Below are 23,513 nucleotides of genomic sequence, written 5' to 3' on the forward strand. Positions count from 1 at the left end.
CTCTATCTCTACCATTTTTTGTGTGTTTTGGGAATTGAGACATTTTTTGGAGAAGAATGATGATTTTTTTCCATGCACAGTAGTTATGCACAATCATCGCACAAATTTGGGCCCACGTTAGTGCCTTGGATTTTGGGACTCTCCTAGTTGGTTCCATTTTTTAATAGAGGTTTCAATTAATTAAATGTTCAACATGTATTTTTGACATAATTGAAGTCCCCATGTGCCATCATGGGATTGGAGAGGTCAACAATTATAGTGCATGAGTTTTTCTTATGGTGTCGTTTCCAATTTTGGTGAGTAATTTTTCTCAAGGCATTCTTTATTCATGCAACTCTAGTGGTTTCTTATCTTTTCTCAAAGGGTGAGTTTGGTATTTTTTTGGTCTCCATGCACTTGTTGTTCGTAGAACTAGAGCATGTCAGATCTAGCACTAAGGAGCCACTTTATTGGTGCCTCACATGGATTCCCATTATGATCAAGTTTCTTTTGAGTAGTTTGGCAGATTTTAAGACAATAATATGGGCACTTTTTAATATTTATGTTTTTCAATCAGCGGCTCCCACACTTCTTGGCCACATAATTGTTTCTCCTCAGATCAAGTTCATGAAGATTGGGCATGTTGCATTGGAAGGCGTGATTATTTTTATTGGGCATGGGTCTTTTGCATTGGTAGCTCTTTTTTTTTGACACAAGTCTACATGCGTAGTTTTTTATTCATCAAAGATTTACCACTTTAATGGGTGGTCTTTTTATTTTGTTGGTAGTAGTGCATGTTTACATGGAAATTTATGGTTTAATATTTTAAACACATGCTATATCGGCCATTGGTTTTTCTTCTAACACCGGTTCTTTGTTCTAGCATGTATTTTTGGTGATCAGATATTTTTCTGATACGGTCATTTTCTAGTTTTTACTACATCCATGACTGTTTGACTGTCAAATTTGGGCTTGTCACTTGCTAACATCAATGCCATGTCAACTTCCATTAGCACTCCTATCACCCTTTCAAGCTCTGTTTGGACCTACCTTTGTGTTTTTACTCATACCTCAAGCATATAGACTTTTTTTTGCAAACAAGATATTGTGGGAAAGTTGGTTCTAAACCCGTCATAGTGGTACAATTTTTTTTGAGTTTTGATGCATTTTTTATGACTTTTTCTATCGTCAAAGTGAGGGGTATAGTTTTGCACTCTAAGAGACATATCTTGAGCATCCTATCTCTGATTTGGGAATTCTTTATACCATTGGAAAGGTCTTCTGAGCTTTTTCTAGTGATGCTGGTTGTTTTTCCAGATTCTGATCCACACACATCCCATTTAGTTTTTTCTTCTCTACATTTTGGTGGATATCTTGGTTGTTTCAGATTCACGGATCAATTTCTTTGCTTTAAATGATTTATCATGGGTTGTACTATATTCTATATTAGTCTTATGTCTCTTTTAGTCTATTTAGATATCATTTGTATACATTCTTGCAAATGCACTGAGATGAAGCATCATATTGCATCTATATTTAAAAAAAAATTATTTTGCCTTATTTTTCCTTTTGATTTGAGCAATGTCATCTAAGGGCACTCATTTAGATTATTGTATTCTTGGGATTCACCATATATTGTTCCTTATTGTACATGCACTACTCTGATTAAAGTGTCATGAGGGGTTGATGTTTTGCCTTTATTTATTATCTTGCTTTGTCCAAATAGTTTCCCTTCTATGACATTAGCCTCATGTGACATGTTTGAGATTGATCACCTCAATACACACATATTTACTCTTTTGTGCATCTTGATCCTGGTTTCTTGACATGTAGCTCTTTTGGCCCACTTTTCTAGTTGCATGTCACCTCACCCTTGTCTGCATTATGGGTTTTCTTCTATTGTTTCTCATGCTTCATTGGTTCAATGGAGTGAGCTATGTATTTATTATTTGTTCCTACATACTAGGAAGATGCAATAGCTACGTACGTATGCATTTCAATGAGATAGATCATTTACCATATAGATACTCTTCTTTTCATTCCTACTTTGTATGTAGTCTCCTGTGTTTGATTGATCAGCTCTTCAAGATTTGGTGTTTCATGCCATTTGTATCTTCAAGTTCAATTGTTTTCTTTTGTATGCCTCATGATTCAATGTAGATTATAGTCTTCTCTACTTAGTCAAGTCTTATTTTAGTGGAGGTCCTTCATATTAGTAATTACTTTTCACAGAGCTTTGTAGCTTCTACATGCTTTACTAGTTTTCTACATGATCATCCTTTGTTCCTATCTTCTAGGGCATTCCCTAGTTTGGAGGCTTGTTCAGTCCTTCACTAGTTCTTTTCAGCATTATTTCAATATATTTTTGGAGTGGGGTTTTTCCCATGTGGTTTTCTCTATTTTTCTTCTTTTTAGAGATTTGGTTGTGCTTTGGTACCTCACTAGGCCTTGTTATCAGAACCCAAATTTACTTTCAATAGTAGTTTCTAAGTTTTTAGCTACTCCCTAAGTTTATCTTAAGGAGGGATGTTAGAGTAATAAAGTATTTTCATATTAATTAAATCATATTAATCTAATTATTAAGTCACTTATTATCTCTAGTTCACTTAAGATAAACTTTCGACATATAATAATTAATTCTTTTATTAATTATTATCATGCAACCTAGGTTAGTTACCTATAAGGGTTTTGATCTCCTTTATAAGGAAAATCTCTCTTTCTACATTCATTCACTTATGATAATAGAAATCTCTTTTTTTTTTCATCAAGAATGTCTCATCTATGGATCAAGGAATTCCATCCTCCATAGCTTTTGTTTCTCTCTTTCTATGACAAGGGTTTGCATGTAGGTGATTCTTGGGAGTTGTGGAGTTGATCTTTCATCAACTTCAACACCATCTTCCTAGGAAGAACTAAGTTGGTTAGGGGAAATTAATAGAATAGTTTATTTATGTTGGAAGGAGTTAATTTCTCATGTCCAAATAGTTAGCCTAGTGAAATATTGAATCATAAACATGTCCAAACAGTTAGCCTAGTGAAATCTTGAATCATAAAAGATAACTTACGTCAAAACTCCATTAAGAAAGATTCATACATACATGCAAAATCATCAACAAATAGTTATCTCTTTTTCTTAGTCTTCATAGAAGAATTGAATCAAACAAAATGTGAAGACGAGTAGAATGATTGATAGTTATGACAATAATTTCTTATTAGAATTTAATGTTAGTCTAGAATCTCCATTGCAAGTCTTATTAATGGAAAGGATTTTATATATTGATGTAATCATGATGCTGTAGAATAGAAACTTTGCAATTTGTGGAAGCCCTCATAACATAGGTAATGTGTATTGGAAATGATGAATAAAAGATTCATGTTTTGTTTTAGTGTGTAAAATATATGTTTACTTTAATCTTTTACTTTATGTTATTTAAGTATGCTATTGTGTAGTTGCAACAATCATTACTACACAAAAACGTGTCCTGCATTCTGAACCATAGAGTTCAAGCGCATTAAATTAAACAAGTTATAAGAACATAAAAAATAATGCACCTCGATGTATGACCAAGATGTTCATGAAATTAATCACTGACTCCTTAATGAGCATGACTAATTTTCTCTTGAGTGAATGAATGACTCACTGGCGTAGAGTGTGTTTTAGAAACTCTCCTCTTTTTTGTATGTTCTTATAGTTTACTATTTTCTTCCTTGAAAGGTGAACTTGTATTTGTCAAGAAAGTGAATGAATAGATCCCTTTTGATGGTCTATGATAAGATAGTAATGTTTCACTAATTCTTCTGGTTATGTATCATAGAAAAAAATTGATTTTTAATGAATTGAAGTAACTTCTTATTGAAATTATTATTCTTGATGGATTGACCAATGAGATAAAATTATATCCATGATAGAAACGACTCCATACTTAATGACATAGACTGAAATGTATCCATTAAGATTATTTATAAGTTTTTCATTTATTTATTTGCAAGAGTGTCTCAATATATGCCTATGTGCATTTGGAATTTTTATTTAATTCTAAAATTATTACATGTCATTAATGATGCATTATGTTAAATTCTTATAAATAAATTGTTACTTTACTTGGAAACAACTTTTTTTTCAATGAAATGCCTATGTGTGGATAGAGCATGAGAATGGCAATCTATTACTGAAAATTAAAAAATTTTTTCTAGGAGTGCATTTTGCTTCCTTTTGGAAGGGTTCCAAAAATGGTTAATCAGGGAGGGATAGAAATGGATACATTATTTTTGTTTCTTTTAACCAATAATTATGGATTGAGTGTTTTAGCCGTGTTTCTATTGCATATGTGTAGATATGCTTGTATACTATTTTTCCCTACCACTTTCATTAATTATTTTCTACATGTAGGTAATATGTTGTGATTATATTTAGTTATACATTTGTACTAGATCCATCTAATCCTCTTGTGCCAAGTTGCTAGGCTTGTCGAGCTAGGGCTGTGACATCTTTTGTATCAGAAAGGACCCTAGGGGAGCTAACCACTCCATGGTTGGGTGGTAAAAGAGCTTGGGCCACACTTCAATCTTAGAAAGAAGATGGGTGTGTTGGAAAAATGGTCAGCGCTCCCCTTGGGATTCTTGAAAAGGGCTTAACTCCTCCTATGTACTATAAGTTGAGTGGTTGTATTGGGAACTAATAGATCAATCTTTTGGTGCAATGATGACCCCACTATAACAAGTGGAAATGTATGAGGAATTCATTTTCATCAAACATGTCACAGATGAAAATATGTGTCAAATAAAGAAAATTAAATGAAAAAGTCACTATTGTAAACACATGGTCTAATCAATAATGATCCATTTCATAAGTGAGAAAACTATATATAAATTTGATCTACACATAAAATCAAGAATGTAAGAATGTATAACATATTACATTCAATACACAAAGTGTTGACCAAAGTGTAGTTCACACATGAATAAATGAACATGATTAAATACATTAAGGAAGTTGACCTCCACATTGAGCTCCATTACATGAAGAGAAATTATCATACATGTATACAACATTTTCATCAAGTATGTCACATATCAAAAGAAAGTATGTCAACCAACATGTCAAACATCAAGTACAATCGAAGAATAAGAGTACATCAAATAAATATATCATTGGACCTCTATCCATTTGTAGTGGATACATCCCTATCTCCTTAATCATTAGACATCATCAATTGGCTATCACAAGAAAAGTGAGGCTCATGGGATTTTTTTCCCAACCGTAGAAAAATTAGCTCCCTTGTGGATCTTCATAACATAAATAACTCCTTGACCATGTTGAAGAAGCCTAACAACCTTGAACTAGTTAATCAGATGGATTTATTGCAGTCATGAAACTAACTACAAAGTACACATGTCTAATTGTAGAATATAATTATGAATATGGAAAAGAGATGAAACATAATGGTTCATAGAGAAAATATATGCAAATAAATAGATTTAGTCAAAGCATTCAATGCTAGACTTCTAGTAAGCAATATTAAAAGTACAAAATTTCCAACCACCCTTTCGTACTTATCCACACTTAACACCCTTGGAGATGGACTCAAAATAAAATAGCACACATAGATCAAGAAGAAATAATTTTTCTAAGAACTACTTTATGTAATCTTTGACATAGATTAAACAAATAATAAAGATTTCTCTCCACATATACCTATTTTAGACAACCACTATTAAATATCACACACTAAGGAAGAAATTAACCTTACAAAAATAAGTCAACTTTAACTATTTAACACTTTTAATCTAGGAATCAAATCTTTATATTTTATATAAAATGATAACTAAAAATATGACTCTCTTAAACATTCATTTAGTTTCACTCTTATGTAATTATTTTATTAAGATTGTTTTAATCTAATTATTTTATTAAGGATTTGTCCTTCAAATGAAAAAGAGCTTGTATAGCACAAATCAATTTGAACCAATCATAGTACAATCCTTTGTTTATAAGAAAATGAATGTGTAGAAATCTTTACTCATAATTATAGATATGTCACAATTCTATAACTAAGTAGAAACATAAAAATGTGTAGAAATCTTGACTTATAAATATAGAAATTTCATAACGTAAGAATCTACAATATAATAATAATTTGTAAGTCTTTCACATAGGAGATCTTTAGTTCTTAAATTCTACTCTATTGACACATAAAAATAATAACTAACTACAATAATTCTAAACTTGGACCCATTAAAAATAAAAAACAAGAAGGAATATCATAATTCTATAATAAATTAGGGACATAAAAACTCCCTCATCACTATCTGAGCGCAGAAGAGAGAATTCTCCAAAATACTATTTTGAGTTGCATGGAATCTAATTTAAGGAAATGCTCAGACCATTTTTCTGACATTGCTTTATGGGATAATATGCATGTTGTGAAATTGTTTTAAGAAGGAAAGGAAAGGAATTCAAACAAAACATAATCTAAAACCAGAGATCGGCTTTGTATCAGGTATGCATTTTAGTTTCTTTTTATGAGAAATAGATGCATTGGAATGTCATTTGGTGCATATATTGCATTTTCTATCAATGGTAATAGTGTTTTTTTCAGCTAAAATGAAGACTTTAAGGGGCAAGAGAGTCGTTGGCATGGCTCCATTCCATTAAATCTTTAAAGATAATAGTATTTTTTTTAATGGAATGGAGCCATGCCAACGACTCTCTTGCCCCATAAAGTCTGCATTTCTTCTTAAAAAAATACTATTACCGTTGATAGAAAATGCAATATATGCACCAAATAACATTCCAATGCATCTATTTCTCAGAAAAAGAAACTAAAATGCATACTTGATACAAAGCCGATCTCTGGTTTTAGATTATGTTTTGTTTGAATTCCTTTCCTTTCCTTCTTAAAACAATTTCACAACATGCATATTCTCCCATAAAGCAATGTCAAAAAAATGGCTTGAGCATTTCCTTAAATTAGATTCCATGCAACTCAAAATAATATTTTGGAGAATTCTCTCTGTTGTGCTCAGATAGTGATGAGGGAGTGATGAAAAGGTAAAACACAATGGAAGCAAACACAATAGCAATAGAAACTAGCACTAGCAAGAGATAGACAATAAAATTCTTCTATTTAATTTATCAAATGAATAGTACATACATTAGCTCTTTCTACGAATTTCTTCTCTTCATAACTTTGTATCCAGAAACTTTGCTCTCCAACTTGACCTAAACCTAAACCTAAAACTCTATTTATACTTGCTAAGGTAATCTACGAAACCTTCTAGATTATTACAATATAGAAAATTCTAGATCAATATATATTATTAGAAAATAGGAAAAACAACTTATAGAATACTCTAGATCAATATAGAATAGGGAAGAATGACCCCACAATGGTTTGAACAAATCCCAAGAAAATATCTTATCGTAATGACAAAATCGAGATAATTTCCTCAAGTCCGCTCGCATAAATTATGTCCAAAATTCTTGATGTGGGTGCTCTTGCACCTCCCTAGGACAATAGAATCCAAGTCCCTTGAATTTTCCTTCCTCTTTCTTGTCTTCCAATTCTGTGGTATTTGTTGTTTGTACTCTTGCCAAGTACCCAAGTTAACTTTCATATTTTCATTAACCTCTTCCACATAAGAACTTAGATAGAACTCCTACAAACTTGCAATAAATGGATTAGAAAAAGCAAATGGGTCCTCATAATATATGAATTCATCAATTTGGTTCACTTTAGGAACCTTTGCATCCTTTTTATACATGTCCTTCTGCTGCAATATCTTCATGCTTGGAGACAAATTCATCACTATTTGATCCTTATCTATCCTTGTAGCTTCATCACAAGACTTCTTCCTTGTTGCAACTATTATCTTTTTGATAGGCCATACCAATTTCTATCTTAACCTCAAATGACATCTCTTGGTTCCATCAAGAACCAACACATCCACCTTTTTTTCATGTTTATGAACCTTTTCATCACAAGGCTCATCAACAATTACCACTTCAACCTATTTCCTATCTTCAAGAACCTTTTTATCATCAGGTTCATCAACAACTATTTGCTGCAAACTTTTTATATCAGCATCAATTTGTTCATTTTCTCCTTCTAATGGACAAATCTTATCTTCAATGGCAATCGAGTTCTCTTTTCCATCTTCAAAAGCTTCTGTAACCTCAAAGGATTGTTTCTTCAGATCACTATTTTCTTTTTCCCTATTTTTCTTTAACTCCTCTTATAGTCTCGCTATATTTTCTTCCCCTTTTTAAAGTTCCCTCATTAGGAATCTCATTTTCTCTTCTATCTCTTGATTCATTTTAGCTTCCTCTTCTCTTTTCTTTTTTTTCTCTTCCTCTCTTTTCTTTTTCTAAAAATTACAATATGAAACCCATACATCTAAAAGTATCTTCTGATCATGAGATAAATCTTCTCTTGTGACCATTGTCTCCTATCTAGGTTCTCTCCACTCAAACTAGTCTTTTGGCCACAGTTCCAGGTTCTTTCCTCAACCTGTCACAAAATATAATTCACCTTAGAAGCTGAAAGCTTTCCCCAAGCTTTTCCCAAGTGCCTTAGAAGCTTTCCCCAAGCTCTGATACCAAAAATAATGCAGACGTAAAACACAACGGAAGCAAACATAATAGGAAAAGGAACTAGCACCAGCAAGAGATAGATTATAAAATTATTCTATTTAATTTATCAAATGAACAGTACATACATTAGCTCTTCCTATAGATTTCTTCTCTTCATAACTTTGTATCCAGAAACTTTTCTCTCCAACTTGACCTAAACCTAAACCTAAAACTCTATTTATACTTGCTAAGATAATATACGAAACCTTCTAGATTATTACAATATAGAAAATTCTAGATCAATATAGATTATTACAAAATAGGAAAAACAACTTATAGAATATTGTAGATCAATATAGAATAGGGAAGAATGACCCCACAATGGTCTGAATAAATCCCAAGAAAATATCTTATCGTAATGACAAAATTGAGATAATTTCCTCAAGTCTGCTCGCATAAATTATGTCCAAATTCTTTATGCGGGTGCTCCTACACCAAGGAGTTTTTATGTTCCTAATTTATTATAGAATTATGATATTTCTTCTTGTTTCTAATTTTTAATGGGTCCAAGTTTAGAATTATTGTAGTTAGTTATTATTTTTATGTGTGAATAGAGTAGAATTTAAGAACAAAAGATCTCCTATGTGAAACACTTACAAATTATTATTATATTGTAGATTCTTACATTATGAAATTTCTATATTTATAAGTCAATATTTCTACACATTTTTATGTTTCTACTTAATTATAGAATTGTGACATCTCTATAACTAGTAGTTGCACATTTTTGTATGTGCAATGAGAAGTCGATAGATATGATATGTTTTTACTATAAAGAATAAATGATTATAAAAAATTTATCAAGTACATAAAGAAGCAAAGGAAAGTGTGCAGTGGAGAAGTCATCACATGAGAAAATATGATATGTAAAGATTAAGGAGCATCACATAGGTTGTCATGTTTTATGTTGTCCAGAAGACTTTTCATTCATGTAGATCTATGACCATGATTAATTGTAAGATTGGGTTTCCTGAGATAATGAATTATTAAGTTGGTTGCACTTTAAGGAGTGGCATGCTAGTAGAAGACTTTTCAGTTTATGTTGGTTCGATGGAGTCATACGGAAAACATAATAAGTGGTAGAATGATGAAGAGATATTTTAGTAGGTTCAGTTGTCAAACTTGGCCATGAATGTGAAGGTTTACAATGGTCTCGCACATGTGCATATTGTCAGAGTGGCCAGCTGAAGCAAGCACAGATTACATTTGATCAAATGTAGAAAAATAGGTTGTTAGCCACAGTTGACACCATCAATGGACTGATGTAGGCCTTGATTAATGTAGAAAGATTGGAACACTTGCAAATCCTATTTGAGGAATTACAAAAAATTGGATGTGAGACAAGTAAAAGTACCATCTTTTGTGATGTATAATGCATTTTCCAAAGTTGGGAATATTCTCGAGATAAAAAGGGATTTATAGTGATATGAAAGCTATACCCTCACCTAACATGTAACTTTATAGAACATTAATCTAAATACTCAGCAAGAGAGAAGAAGTCAGAGATACAGAGTTGATTGTTGCAGATATGGAAGTAGCTGGTTTTAAGTATGGAAGTAGCTAGTTTAAAGGTTGATGTTGGTATCTATAAAAGGCAGTTGAATTTTATAAACACATGCAAGTAGCAAGGTGCACTCCAAACAATAATACTATTAGCATATCAATTTTAATGTATAGTAAGCATGTTAGAATTAGAGAAGCCTCTGCATCTTATGTATCTTGGAAGCATTTTTTGTGGATATATGTCAGAATCATTATTTTTGAAGGAATTTTTTTATTTGGTCAAACACTAAAAGTTCTGAAACTTGAGATAAAACTTGAATGACTTAACAATACTTAGCACTTTATACACTCCAAAACAATAAGGTGAACAACATACTAAACAAAAGAAAATGGTACAAATCAAAAACCATAGTAAAGCACTAAGTAAATCAATGATTTAATGATTTTCACTAAAGTGTTATAGCCCCGTTGCTTGATCCATGAATAATCCTGTGTGTAAAAGTAAAAGGACAGACTTGAATGCACTTCAAATTAATCTGGTCAAATCTAGTCTGCTATGCTTCATTTTCTTGTGAAGGAAGAAATTCAAAAAGTTATTTGAGATAAAATCCAAAATATAGATTGCACCTCTAGATTGAGTCCATGGAGGGTAGAAGAGAAAAGAACAAAGGCTCTTTCACTGGAAGATTGTAAACAACCATTCATCAGATACTCTTTTTGATGACAGCTAGTAGTGTTATCGTACAAATAATTATTTTTATAGAAAAGGGTTTGTGGTTGCGTAAGAAAAGAAATGAACATACAAGAAATTAAGTTGGCATAAGTCAAATTGTCTGTGTGACATTATGTTGTGATTGAATAGTATCAAACAAATTCAGAAACAATATAACATTTTTGAATTAGCTATTTGTAGTTGAAAAGAACCAAAATAAATTGTGACAAATTTTTTAATTATAAATAGAAGCCAATGTGTATGAAATTCTATAGTTTCATGAAATGAGGATACTGTCTGAATTGTGCATAAAGATTAAACAATATTCAACAAGATAGTAAAATGTATATATTTATAGTAAATGATAGTAATTTATTGTGCATGGAGAATCAGCAAATTGAGTTTAATCTATGGTAAATCAGGAGTAATCATTTTGTGTACATGAGAAGAAGCCGAATTGATTTGAGCCAATTTGAGTGACCTGCAAATAAGATGGTTAAATTGTTAATATGTATCTTTTTGGAGTAGTAGACAACATGAATTTACATTTGTAATTTTATTTATATTAAATTAGTAATTGAAGTTACGTTTAAAAAAATTGAACTGCATGCCATTCAAAGTGGCACATTAATTTCTATAAAACATATTGAAATGTTATTTGTGTCAAGGAATCATTGTGTATTGTTTTCCTGCAATTTCTTTATAAACTTAGTTAGTAATATTGAAGAAAAAATTGTTGTTATTGTTTATTAAAATGTAGGAGAGAATATATATTTAATGAAAAAATGGAGGATAGATTGTGTGGTTACCTATGTGGCTTTAATATTAGTTTGTGTGGGTAGTAAGTTTCCTGATAGCAGTTGTAGACGTGCTTCTTCTCTTTTCTTGGCAGCTGTATAAGAATTATTTTCCATCTTCTAGTACCTTTCAAAAGGAAACGGTGGGTCAATGTGAAGGTTGTCCAAAATTTTAAATGTCAATCCTTGCCTTTCTCTTTTTTTGATGTCAATTGTTTCTTTATTTAGGGTAAGGTCCCATGGGCACCCGCTTGCTTAAAAACAGAGCGGGTGCCGCTGAGTCTTTTTGGGAACTTTTAAATGGAAGCGGTCTCATGAATTTTTAATGTGAATCCGCTTTAAACAATTAGCTCCTACAAACAAGGAAGCTGGTGGTCAAATGAAAACTATTTAAATTTTTTTAATATGAAAATTGTATTTCTTCATAATTTTGGTGGGAAAATGAAAACAGATTATTGACAAGTGGCAAAATTTTCTCCTAAATTGGTGGGGCTAATTCTAGCCCCACCCATTTTTCATCTACTCAAAATGAAAAAGCTAAAAAGTAGGGGCTTCTATAAAATAGGAAAAGATTGTAATTAAAGATTTAGCCCCCACCAAAAAAATGCATGGGACCTCCTATTCCCAAAAAATAGAGCCCAAGCCCCCTCCATGGGACCTCTGCATTAGTGTGAGACCTTGAGATTTGTGTATTATAATAGCCCAACCCATTGTTAGTGGAATTTGTGTACGACTACCTCTAGTAATTGGAATGATTTTCAAGAACTATAGATTTTGGAAAACTTAGAGAGTGTTATTTTTATGCGTAAGATGGACACATTTTTTAAAATTAGGCTTAGCCAAAAACTTTGAAATGATGAAAAAGTTGCTAGAAGGATTGCATATACATCCCTGCTGAGTTGCAGGACCGATTCAATTGGTTGCTAGGCTAGTCAATGATGTTTTTAATCATTCCTTCAAAGAATTCTGATTGTGTCTATCTAAAGTTGGAGGCTCTTTGAGCAACATGTTTGTGTCATCCAAGCTTCAAAAGACAAATTCCTTAGATTCTTTTCAGAAAATCCACTTCTAGTCAAACCCATGGGGTTCATCTTTGTTATCTACATTGTGGTATTTTAAGCTTTATTCCTTGAAACTATCCATGTTAACTAATGAAACTTCTAATTGAATGCGGGTACCTCATTGAATTGGTAATAGTGGCCATTTATCAATTGTGCCATAGTGAAATATCATATTCAGTCTAACAGTTTCCCCACTTTCACACCTCCCCAATGGGTATTTCTAACCAATAATGAGAATAAGAGTTAGCAAGAGGAACTATCTATCTCACACTAGAAGAAATAGAAGAACTTGTTGTACTTTCCAAAAGAGGTTCACTCCTACTATTTACTGTACATAGAACATTTTTAGCTGCTCTAGATGAGATTTCTGTATGTTACCCAAATAGGGAGATTCTTTTGTCATCTGTCAAAATGTTCACTAATTGTCAAATGGTTCAGTTGTTATGGCTCAAAAGCCCTGTACACTTATTCTGCCTTTAGCCTAGTCCTCCAGTCAAACAAGCAAAACTAAATCTTTGTCGAGCCACTTTTGTACTGAATGTGAGAAAAGTTAGAGAGACATAGCAATGTTGCACAAGTGTTTGGGCATACTTTTCAATGTATAAGATGTCCATAAAGGACTCAAAAAGGTAGTAAAGCTTCGTCCAACACCAAGGGGACAACCACTTGAGAAGAAGATGCCTCACTATTCTATAGTTTTTATCCCAAATTGTACTTCTCAAATTCAAAGGCTATGGGTAATCTTTTTTTTTTTGGTCTTGTTCTTTAGCTCCTATAATTTCCTTTATGTATATTTTCCCTTCAGAACAACAAATTTAAGTCATAAAAAATATATTTCTGTACTTTTACATAAGAATGAGTAACCTAATCATTTGTGATAGTCTTGGAATAGGTATGAATCATAATGGTGATTAAGGGAGAAACTATTTTAGGGAACACATGCTCACATATGAACATGTTTCAATTGGTCAAGAAAATAGTCATCTTACTTTATTAGATGGAGTAAAAGTAGTTGATAAAGGCAGTCCGAAAAAATTCAAAGCTTATTGATGAAAGGAGGAGATTTTCCTAATAAAATGAAGAACTTAGTTATTGACAGCTTTGAAGAGAAGCATTTTGCATTTGTTCAAGAATCACAAAGTTGTTGAAATTTAGAGAGGCTTATTTTAGTGCACAAGCTGAACACTTTTTTGAAAGAGGCTTAGCTGAACACTTTGAAAAGTTGACTTAAGTTTCCAAGAGGATTGATTGTAAATTCGATAAGCTGCTGGAATGATTAAATTGTTTGGTGGGTGTTGGATTTCATTTTTTGTGGTCTTAGTAAAATACCCTAGTTGCACCCTAATATTAGCATTGACAAGAACATAGCTTAAAACATTTGCACATATGCTTTGGAACAATATATCCTAACACCGTTTAAAACATTTGCACGTAATCTTCAATGATCTAAATTTCCATAAGGTTCTACCATCATTAAGTGAACTCGAATATCACTGTGACTATTCATAATTTGGACCAGTTTGATCAGGATTGACAAACACATAGTTTAAAAAATTTGCACATATGCTTTGGAAAAAGTTTGAAAGGGGATTGACAGATTAACCACAATATATCCTACTACATTCCATCCTGTGGAACCCTTTGGGTATTTAAATTTTGCAGTCACAGTTATGGAACTGTCTAGAGTTTTAGCTTTAAATAAAAGTTTATGAAAAAATATATACATGTCCTTTGCGATGAAAATACAGTCTCCTTCAAGTTAACAATTGTGAGTTAAATATTGTTGGTGATTTTAGTGAATTTCAATTTTTAAAAGACTCTAATAAGGAGGTCATGGACACCTCCAGGTTGTGTTGGACAGTAGGACATCAATGCATTAGTACCAGTCAGAGTAGGGATGTGTGGCTATCATACGGGTTAGGAGGGAGGAGGCCCCCACTTGCTGATACCCGCTGCCAAGGTATCTTCCTAGATAGAGGATCCCAAACCTTGGAATCATAGAACTTGGAGAAAGAACCCGACAAGTGCACAATAATAGATTATTGCATGAGATTTTTGTATATATTTTGTTTGGTCATATTTTATTGAATTTCAATTTTTAGTTGCACAATAAAATATTTCTCTCCATGTTTGTTGGATATGCACAAGAAGGTCAGGAGAATGAAGGTTGGACATTTATTGGTCAAATGAAACAAGAAAATATGAAGATGGATAAGGAAAAGACAGTGTTGGAAGTGAAGGAATCCAAATTTTTTTCATTGAGCATCCAATAGTATCAAAACCCTTAAATAAGACAAGGTGAAAAGAAAAATAAATCTACCAAGGTTTTTGTATTCTATCAACGCTAATTAGGTCTACTCATTTTAGCAAACCCATGATTTGAGAAAGGGGGAAATGAAGATTTTTAGATAAAAAACACACCATTTGAGAAAGGGAATAGTTACAATCCACATGGACATAGAAAACACACCATTTGAGAAAGGAAAAATTTTTAAAATTCAAAAATGAAAACTATATAATAGTTACGATCCCTGGATATAGAATAGCTCAAGAGGAAGAAAAACATACCAGATCCTATAAAGAATGCACAATATAATGTGTCAAAACCTTCAATCGGTAGCCATTACCACCATTCTGAAATAAAATCCCAAACAACTATGGCAATATATAATGCCCAAAAACAACTATCGAAAAGGAAATAGCAAGACATAGCCGATGAAAGAGGAGAGAAAATAAAAGGAAAGAAATCAAAGGGAAAAATTAGAAAGATTTATTCTAATTTTTTCAGCCAAATTCTATAGAAATTTCAGCGAGGCTGATAATTTGGAGGCATAAATTTGCAAAAATTGAAAGCAAAGCTCCCACAAATAAGCCTATCGGCTTAATTATGAGTAAAGATTTCTACACATTCACTTTCTTATAAACAAAGGATTGTACTATGATTAGTTCAAATTGATTTGTGCTATACAAGCTCTTTTTCATTTGAAGGGCATGGCTCCATTCCATTAAATCTTTAAAGATAATAGTGTTTTTTTAACTAATGATATTATTGATTTTACAAGTTTTTCTTCTAACAATAATATTGCTTTTTGAAATCCATAAATGAACCAGAGCTATTGCAACTTGCAGGCATGGAGTTTTCTCCAATGGGAATGTTGCTTTTTCCAAATGCTGCTTTTTTGTGAATGTCTAATATATGCATCAAAAAACATTCCAATGCATGTGGTTCTCAGAAAAAGAAACAAAGAAAGTAGAGGAAAACTCAACCACATGCATTGGAATGTTTTTTGATGCATATATTAGACATGCACAAATACAAATGAAACCCTAATAACCTTAAAATAATTATCAATGGAAGACAGAAGAATACTGTTGTGTAGTATTCTTCTATCTTCCATTGATAATTATTTTAAGGTTATTAGGGTTTCATTTGTATTCGTGCATGTCTAACCTGAACCTTTGTAGTCCATTCTACCAGTATTCTATCAAAAAACACATTTCATAATTTGACTTGAAGATTAAAAAGAAATCATGTATTTTGTAGCAGGAGTAAAACTTCAAGTTGATCAAATAACCAGCTTGTTAGATAAACCATCATTTTTATTTATTGCATTAGGGAAAAAAATGGACAGATCTATATATTTTTGCATCTTAATAAGATTTTTATTATAAATAAAATGCTTCTTAGCAGTACCAGAGTTTTAACCATGCTATCCACAAGATCTCATCATTTTCAGTTCCAATTTATTTGCAGTTTCGATCATATGTTTTCAATCAATATCCAATTTTTAACAAGTTAAACATATCATTTTCTTTAAAATCTATAACTTACTTTTCCTAATTAGCAATTATATTTTATTCTAAACATATCATTATATTAAATTGAATGTTTTATTGAAACATTTAGTAATTATTTATTGAAATAATTGATAATTATTTTTTAATATATGATTGAATATTTTGTTAATATATTTAATTTTTTTGTATTTTAAAATATTATTTTTCATCTTACTAATGAATTTTAATTTTTTTAAATGAATAATACAAATAAATATAAGTTTTGTCTTACTTTCATATAAGTATTCTCCCTTTTCTCTTAAATAAATCTTATTATTATATATATTATATATTGTTTGTGATGGGAAGAGTTAAGCTTCAGATCAAGAAAATAGAAAACAATATAAACAAACAAGTTACCTATTCCAAGAGGCAAAATGGACTTACTAAGAAGGCCTATGAACTCTCTATTCTATGTGATATTGATATTGCACTTATTATTTTTTCGCCTTCTAGAAGACTCAGTCATTTTTCTGGAAAGAAAAGGTAAGCTCTATTAGAATCACTGAATAACTTGTGTTTTTAATGTCTATGTTGCTTCTATAAATAGTTTTATTTACTAAAGAGATTTATTTCATATGTTGTATATTTAAGGAACACTTTAAATATGGTGAATATACTTTGGATTATGCATAGTATTTCATATGAAATAAATGCCTAGCATTAGGGGAATTCTCAATTAAAGTTCATTCTATTTTATTTTATATTACAATGTTAAATTTTCATTTTCTTTTTAGATTGATAGAAGATGTTATAGTTCGTTATGTTAATCTACTAGAACATGAGAGAGGAAGGTATGGACTTTTTGCAATATCTTAAAAAGATAAAAATGAAATTCATAATATTTACTTTTACATTTCAATTTATTTTTTTACATATAATATGCTCACTTCAATTCCAATATTCTTGTATCAAATTACTCTTTTAATAAGATAGATCTTTTACAAAGAATAAATATAAAATTTCATTAATCTTAGTTATAAGTTGTCTATGAAAAAGATTGCTCCATTATTGCACTTATATGAAAGTTTGAATAGACAATTTTTATAAAAATGTATTGCAATTAACAGCAATATTATACCCACTTTCTTGTAGCTTTTTCACCTACATACCTCTAAAAAGATTAAGTTTTGAATAAAATTATGTTCATGTTTAGTTTGGTTTTATAACTAATATTTTTGTCATATTTGTTCTCTATTTGGTATAAATTCTGTGAAATACGAAAAATATATAGGCTTCAAAATCAAGAAGTAAGTCTCAATCTATAATTTTTAGTTTAATTTTTCTCCTTTCTGGTGTAATTTATTTTTGTGAATAATTTATTAATGTAGAAACCAAATCTTAGAATTAGACATAAATAAATGTTATTTTATGACATGTCTTAGCAGCTTTTAAATGAAATATTGAAGAAATTGAAGAGCGACAATGATCATGCCAATCATTTATCAAGGTCTTTTTAAAATTTATCTATTATTTTTGTACATGTAGTAAAACCCTTTTTACTAAGTAATATCTTACTAATGAGTGTTTCTGCATTCTATCCGTGACTATGCATTATCATCAACAGCTCAGGAAACATTCCAAATTTTGAGGTATGCTTGATTTCACCATGAAAAAGAACAATGATTTCTATTTTTTTAAGTTATGATCCAATTTTGATGTATAATTATTATGATAAATTTATAGAAGATTCAAAGAGAAATTAATACATGGAAATTGTAGCTACTGAATGCAGAATCAACACTAAGGTAGAGTCTCTTACTTAATCTGAATTAATATTTTTTCCATTAAATTATAGTACTTTGTAATTTAGTACTTTGATCTTAAAAACATCTAAACATGTGCAATTATTGATATGAAAAATATCTATTAATGTTTTTCATTGATTTCACTATTCATATCAATGCTACCTATACTTTTATTCAATTTCCAATCTAATTATCCCTCCCTTTCTATGAACTCCTTCTCTCTGTAACGCTCCCCTTCACTAAAATTACAAAAATCATACTGTTACTTTCTGTATAAATCAAATGCCCACGTAGTATTTGTGGGATCTTAAATAACTATTTTTGAGTTTGTAAAGAACAAAAATATAAAAAAATTATATAAATATATTGAAGTTTCATATAATATTTCTTTTTTTGTTTTAAATCTATAGGTGTCTTAAAGCAGGTCCTAATATGATAACTTCAGTATAGGATGCAGAGTATTATGAGAGAGTTCTGGAAGAATCCTTAATTAAAGTTCAACTTAAAAGGGTAAAGAACTCCACTTCTATTTCATTAAATGTCTTTTTGTGAACATATCTTACAAATTTTAATATTAAAAAACCAGTATAACAATTAGTTTTGATAATTATATTATTTTCAAATTCTAATAAAATTATATTTTTATTTCAAAACAATTTTCAAGTATATTATAGAGATTTCTTGAACAATCTAGCACAGTCTCGTATGGCCAAGCTAACATCCATGGTCAATCAAATATGCAGGTATGTTCCATTTGTGAGAAATCAAAATCTTGTTTTTTTTTTTAAATAGTATTTTCCATATATCAGTGAAGATAAATTTTCATATAGAAATAACTTATTTAATGCGAAAAATTTTCTCTCCATTTTTTTCTCAAAATGTACACGGCCGATCGAAATATACAGATATGAATCGTTGGAGCAATGCCCCAAAATTTTCTTTTGTCATATCTAATGAATGGAATAGACTGGCTAAACTTTTAAAATGTTTCATACTAATGTGCATTAGAAATAGATACATTAAATGATGATAAACTATTTTGTTAACTATAAATTTGAATTTGAATTATATGTATATCAGCAACCACAAAATAGTTCAAGTGAGAGTCAAATATTAAGCCATATATCACAGAGAAACTAAAACTCTGTAGATCTTGCCAATACTGATAGCATCTTCAACATCATGTATGTCTTTAAAACTTGTGTTATTCATGGAAATGATAAATGTTTACAAATATTTTGACACTGAATAAGTGTTTGGCTTCTTGAAATGAAGGGATAGTGGGGTAGAATGCATGGTTAAAACAATTTATCCATCGCTACAATAAGGTAGTGGAAGTATGCAACTTGGAAATCATGCAAGTGAATCCAATATATCAGATTTGAGATATTATTATCTCCTTATTGAAGACAACAATAGTGATGAGCATGTTGAGAATGATATGGTGGGCAGTGATTATGGCTCTAGAATGATATTCCCATCCCAATTGCAATCAACATATGGTGTTGACTTGATGGCACCTTCATCAATGATGTAATGTATTGACATGCATGTTTATAATGTTTTTGCTGACACTTTTGAAAACTATATTAGATTTATTTTTCTAGAAAGGATCTTAAAAATATTTCAAACAACTGTAATTAGTTTCAAACATATCTTTTTCATTGCAATTTTTTGTTTCAATTATTAGTTCATGTACCAATCTTTACATTTTGACATTTCAAACTATCAATGAAATTGCAATATTAAATTCTATTACACAAAGTTACAATAGTTAATACTTATTTCTTATTAGAAAAGTAACTTTTTCTAATTTTTGATTCCTTGGAACAAATGAAGAAAAAAAATTGTTTGAAAAAATACCAAATTTATAAACAACATTTGAAGCCTCTGAGTTTCCTATTCTTCTTGACATGCAGATTCACCAAAACAAACTAAATTCATATGTAGATCCATTAATGATGCAATTTGGTGGTCTATTTTTTATATTATTCTTTAAAGTTGTTTATGTTGTTATTTTTCTTCCATTAATTTCAGAGTAGGGCTAATTTGTTTACAACCAGAGAATCCAAAATGTTCATTTTAAATTTACTGTTCCATTGCAGTTAGGGTTTCTTAAAACTGAGATAGTGCAAATGTTAATTCTGATGTCTAAAACAAACCACTTTGCCTAACATATGTGAAGGAAGTACTTGCATATTATTTTTTCTAATACTTCTTCTACTAATATTTGTAACGCTACAATTTGCCTATGCTTCATCATTATATTGTCACTTTCATTTTCTATATATTTTTATTTCATCGGGTGTCTTTGAAATACTACAATACTATCCCACACATTGCATTTATCTGGTAGCATTTGAACTCTTCCAAAAATAATTAAGGAGGCTCCTTACAAGTCTTCACACAAATAGAATTAGGTAGTGTTCAATGAACCCATGTTGAAAGTAGCTGTAAAGTTGAAGCAAAAGACTTGGGACCTTCAACTCTCGCAAACAAGGAGAAACACTCTACTCTTAGATTTGCAAGACGCGCAACTCCAGGCCAAGCCTATACTATCAAATTTAGGATTTTATGTCCCAATTTTCTTTCTCTTATGCATTCTATTTGTTCTTAGATTCCTTTCATGAACTATATAACTCAATGAAATTGGAAGAACTTAATTCTGCAATACATGATCATGAAAGCTACATAATGAAACATTCTTCCATTCTTTCACTACTACTACAATATATAAGGAGATGGATTAACACAATATTTTCAACCAATGATATCAACAATGGTGTCTTTTATTTAAAATTTAAGATTCATACCATGCAAGAAGAATTACATATGGAGTGGAAATCTCATCACTCAAATCATACAATACATTGAAGGAACAAAGGTAAGAAATGGAGAACTCTCCAACAACAACACTTGATCACAACAATCATGAACTCCTTTCCTCACAAGGTTCCAATAGGAAGTTCAAAGCCTCCCAAGCTACCCAACATGGACCCACAAAACCTGCAAATAAGATTTGAACATACCATGGAGAGCTCACCTCCCAACCTAGGCTTCAAAGACACCACCCATTGAGATAGGATAACCAATACCAAATGGGTCACAACCACAATCAAACCACAAATGCAAGAACATCACAAGAACTCCAAATCCAAGGATTCACAATGGGTTTCATCTAAGAACCCATGACAAGGGTTAAGGTGGAGTAACCGTGAAGGAGATTTTAGTGCCAATACACACAATTTTCATGGCTTCACAAGGCTCGTAGCAATCACATTTCTTCTGTAGACATTCTCCTTATCACCCCTAAATTATGAGAAATACAAATTAAAATTCAATTTAACTCACAACTCAACCCTAAACCTAAAAATTTTACTCGGCACTCACAATTGCCGAGTGCCAGTTTTACTCGGCATGTGAATGTGTCGAGTGGCAATTTGCTCGGCACCAACAAATACTGAGTGACAGGCAGCAAGTGCTGAGTGAGCTCGACACAAAGAGGAGCTTGACACTTGAAGGAAAATGCTCAACACACACAGGAAACACTCGGCACCAATGGATGCTGAGTGAGCTCAGCTCCAACTGAGAAAGAGGATGCCGAGTGTTTTGTTCCAAACTTAAAAATTATAACTTAGGAAATATCAATGTGAATTCCTTCACCATTAAAACTAGAAAGCCAAAGCTTTAACCTTTCAAACAAACTTGTCAAATGAAATGAATAGAAGAGGAAGATAGATTCAAGTATGCTTGCTTACTTTCTATTCAATCTTTCATTAAACTATTACAAAATATGGGCGCATTCAGCTTCAACCAGAAAACCCTAAAATAACCCTAAATTGATAATACTTCAAACTTCAACTCTAATGGCTACATGCAATGGTGCCTGGAGAAATCACTGCTTCAATAGGAAAAATCCAAACAACAACAAACTTATTGAGTGAACAAGGGAAACATGTGCAACTGCAGGCAGAAACTTCTTTCCTTCTTCCTTCTCTGCTCAGCTTTGCAACTTCTCTCTGATCTGCTTGATCTAAAAACTCTACTGAATGAATGTAGAAACATTCCTTTTTGTCACATTCCTCCTTTCCCTCTTGACATTCAAATTTCAAAACTTACCTACCAAAAATAAATGTCTGCCGACCATGGATGCCTACGGTGACCTGACAGGGTAGATGGGCGTGGGGCTCGAGGACAACCTGTAGGCATTTGACATTTAATTTCCAACACAAATGACATCAAGTAATTGACAAGAAAAGGCCCATTCACCTTGCTTATTTTTCCTCTTATCCATGAGAAGAGAACCTACACTTTCATGGAGGTCACAACTAACCCTTTCACCCCAAGGCCACTTCTTCCCTCCCAAGGGTGAGTAATGCCTTCACACCCATGAACAATCCCTCAAATAAAATTCAAGAAAAACAAGATTGAAATTGTCATTTCCCAACCCTTACAAGCACAAAATAACAATACATGTAAAATGCAAGAAATACATAAACACTTGATCTTCAACATGCTTTACTATTATAAAAATGAAGAGCATCCTTGGCAAGAACCACCAACCTTACTCAAAATGTGATGGAATGGAAATTTGAGAAGAGCCCTATCCTTTTTTATCCAATATTCAAACCCTAGTGTCTCTAAATCTAGAGATTTGGTGAACAACCACTAAGTTATTCAAAGCCCTCTAAAAAGGCCTCCAAATCCCACCCACCTACTAGCAATCACTTCTTGATTTGACCCTAAGTCCTTGGGCATCATAAGTGTCTCCTACCATTAATGCAAGTTTGGGAAAATATGTGGATAAGGGTAAGGACATAAGAATTCTACATTTTTGCAACTTTTGGAAAATGCATCTTTTGGAGGGTCCCTAAAGTTGCTTGGGCCTTCTAGTGGTACTTAAATCCTACTAAATTAAGCTCCTATGATCACTTTTTGGCTTCTAAAAGTGCATTAAATTTTTTAATTCAAATTCTTCTTTTGTGGGACTTCACATGATACCTCTAAACAAATGTGATTAACTTAAGCTCCTAATTAAGTTTAGTTTTAGTCTAAGGGTCTCATTGCCAAACCCTAATTGACATGTCATTTACACATATACATGACATGTTTCAATTGACACCAAAAAATTATATTACACCTTACAATTGACATGTGACTAATTACATAATGAACTAACCTAATACATACATTCAAATTACAATTACAAATTAAATTATGTAACAATGAGGTTTAAATCTCTTC

The 23,513-nt window shown here is 31.5% G+C and overlaps 1 pseudogene; it reads left to right on the forward strand.

Annotated features, from left to right (window-relative positions):
• The first annotated feature begins 16,822 nt into the window (after nucleotides 1-16,822).
• Nucleotides 16,823-23,513, forward strand: part of LOC149570092 (agamous-like MADS-box protein AGL66) — a 117,500-nt pseudogene continuing 110,809 nt past the window's right edge.

Source organism: Cupressus sempervirens, chromosome 3 (assembly GCF_028749045.1).
Source record: "Cupressus sempervirens isolate cs-2001-9-10 chromosome 3, ASM2874904v1, whole genome shotgun sequence".
Lineage (NCBI taxonomy): Eukaryota > Viridiplantae > Streptophyta > Pinopsida > Cupressales > Cupressaceae > Cupressus > Cupressus sempervirens.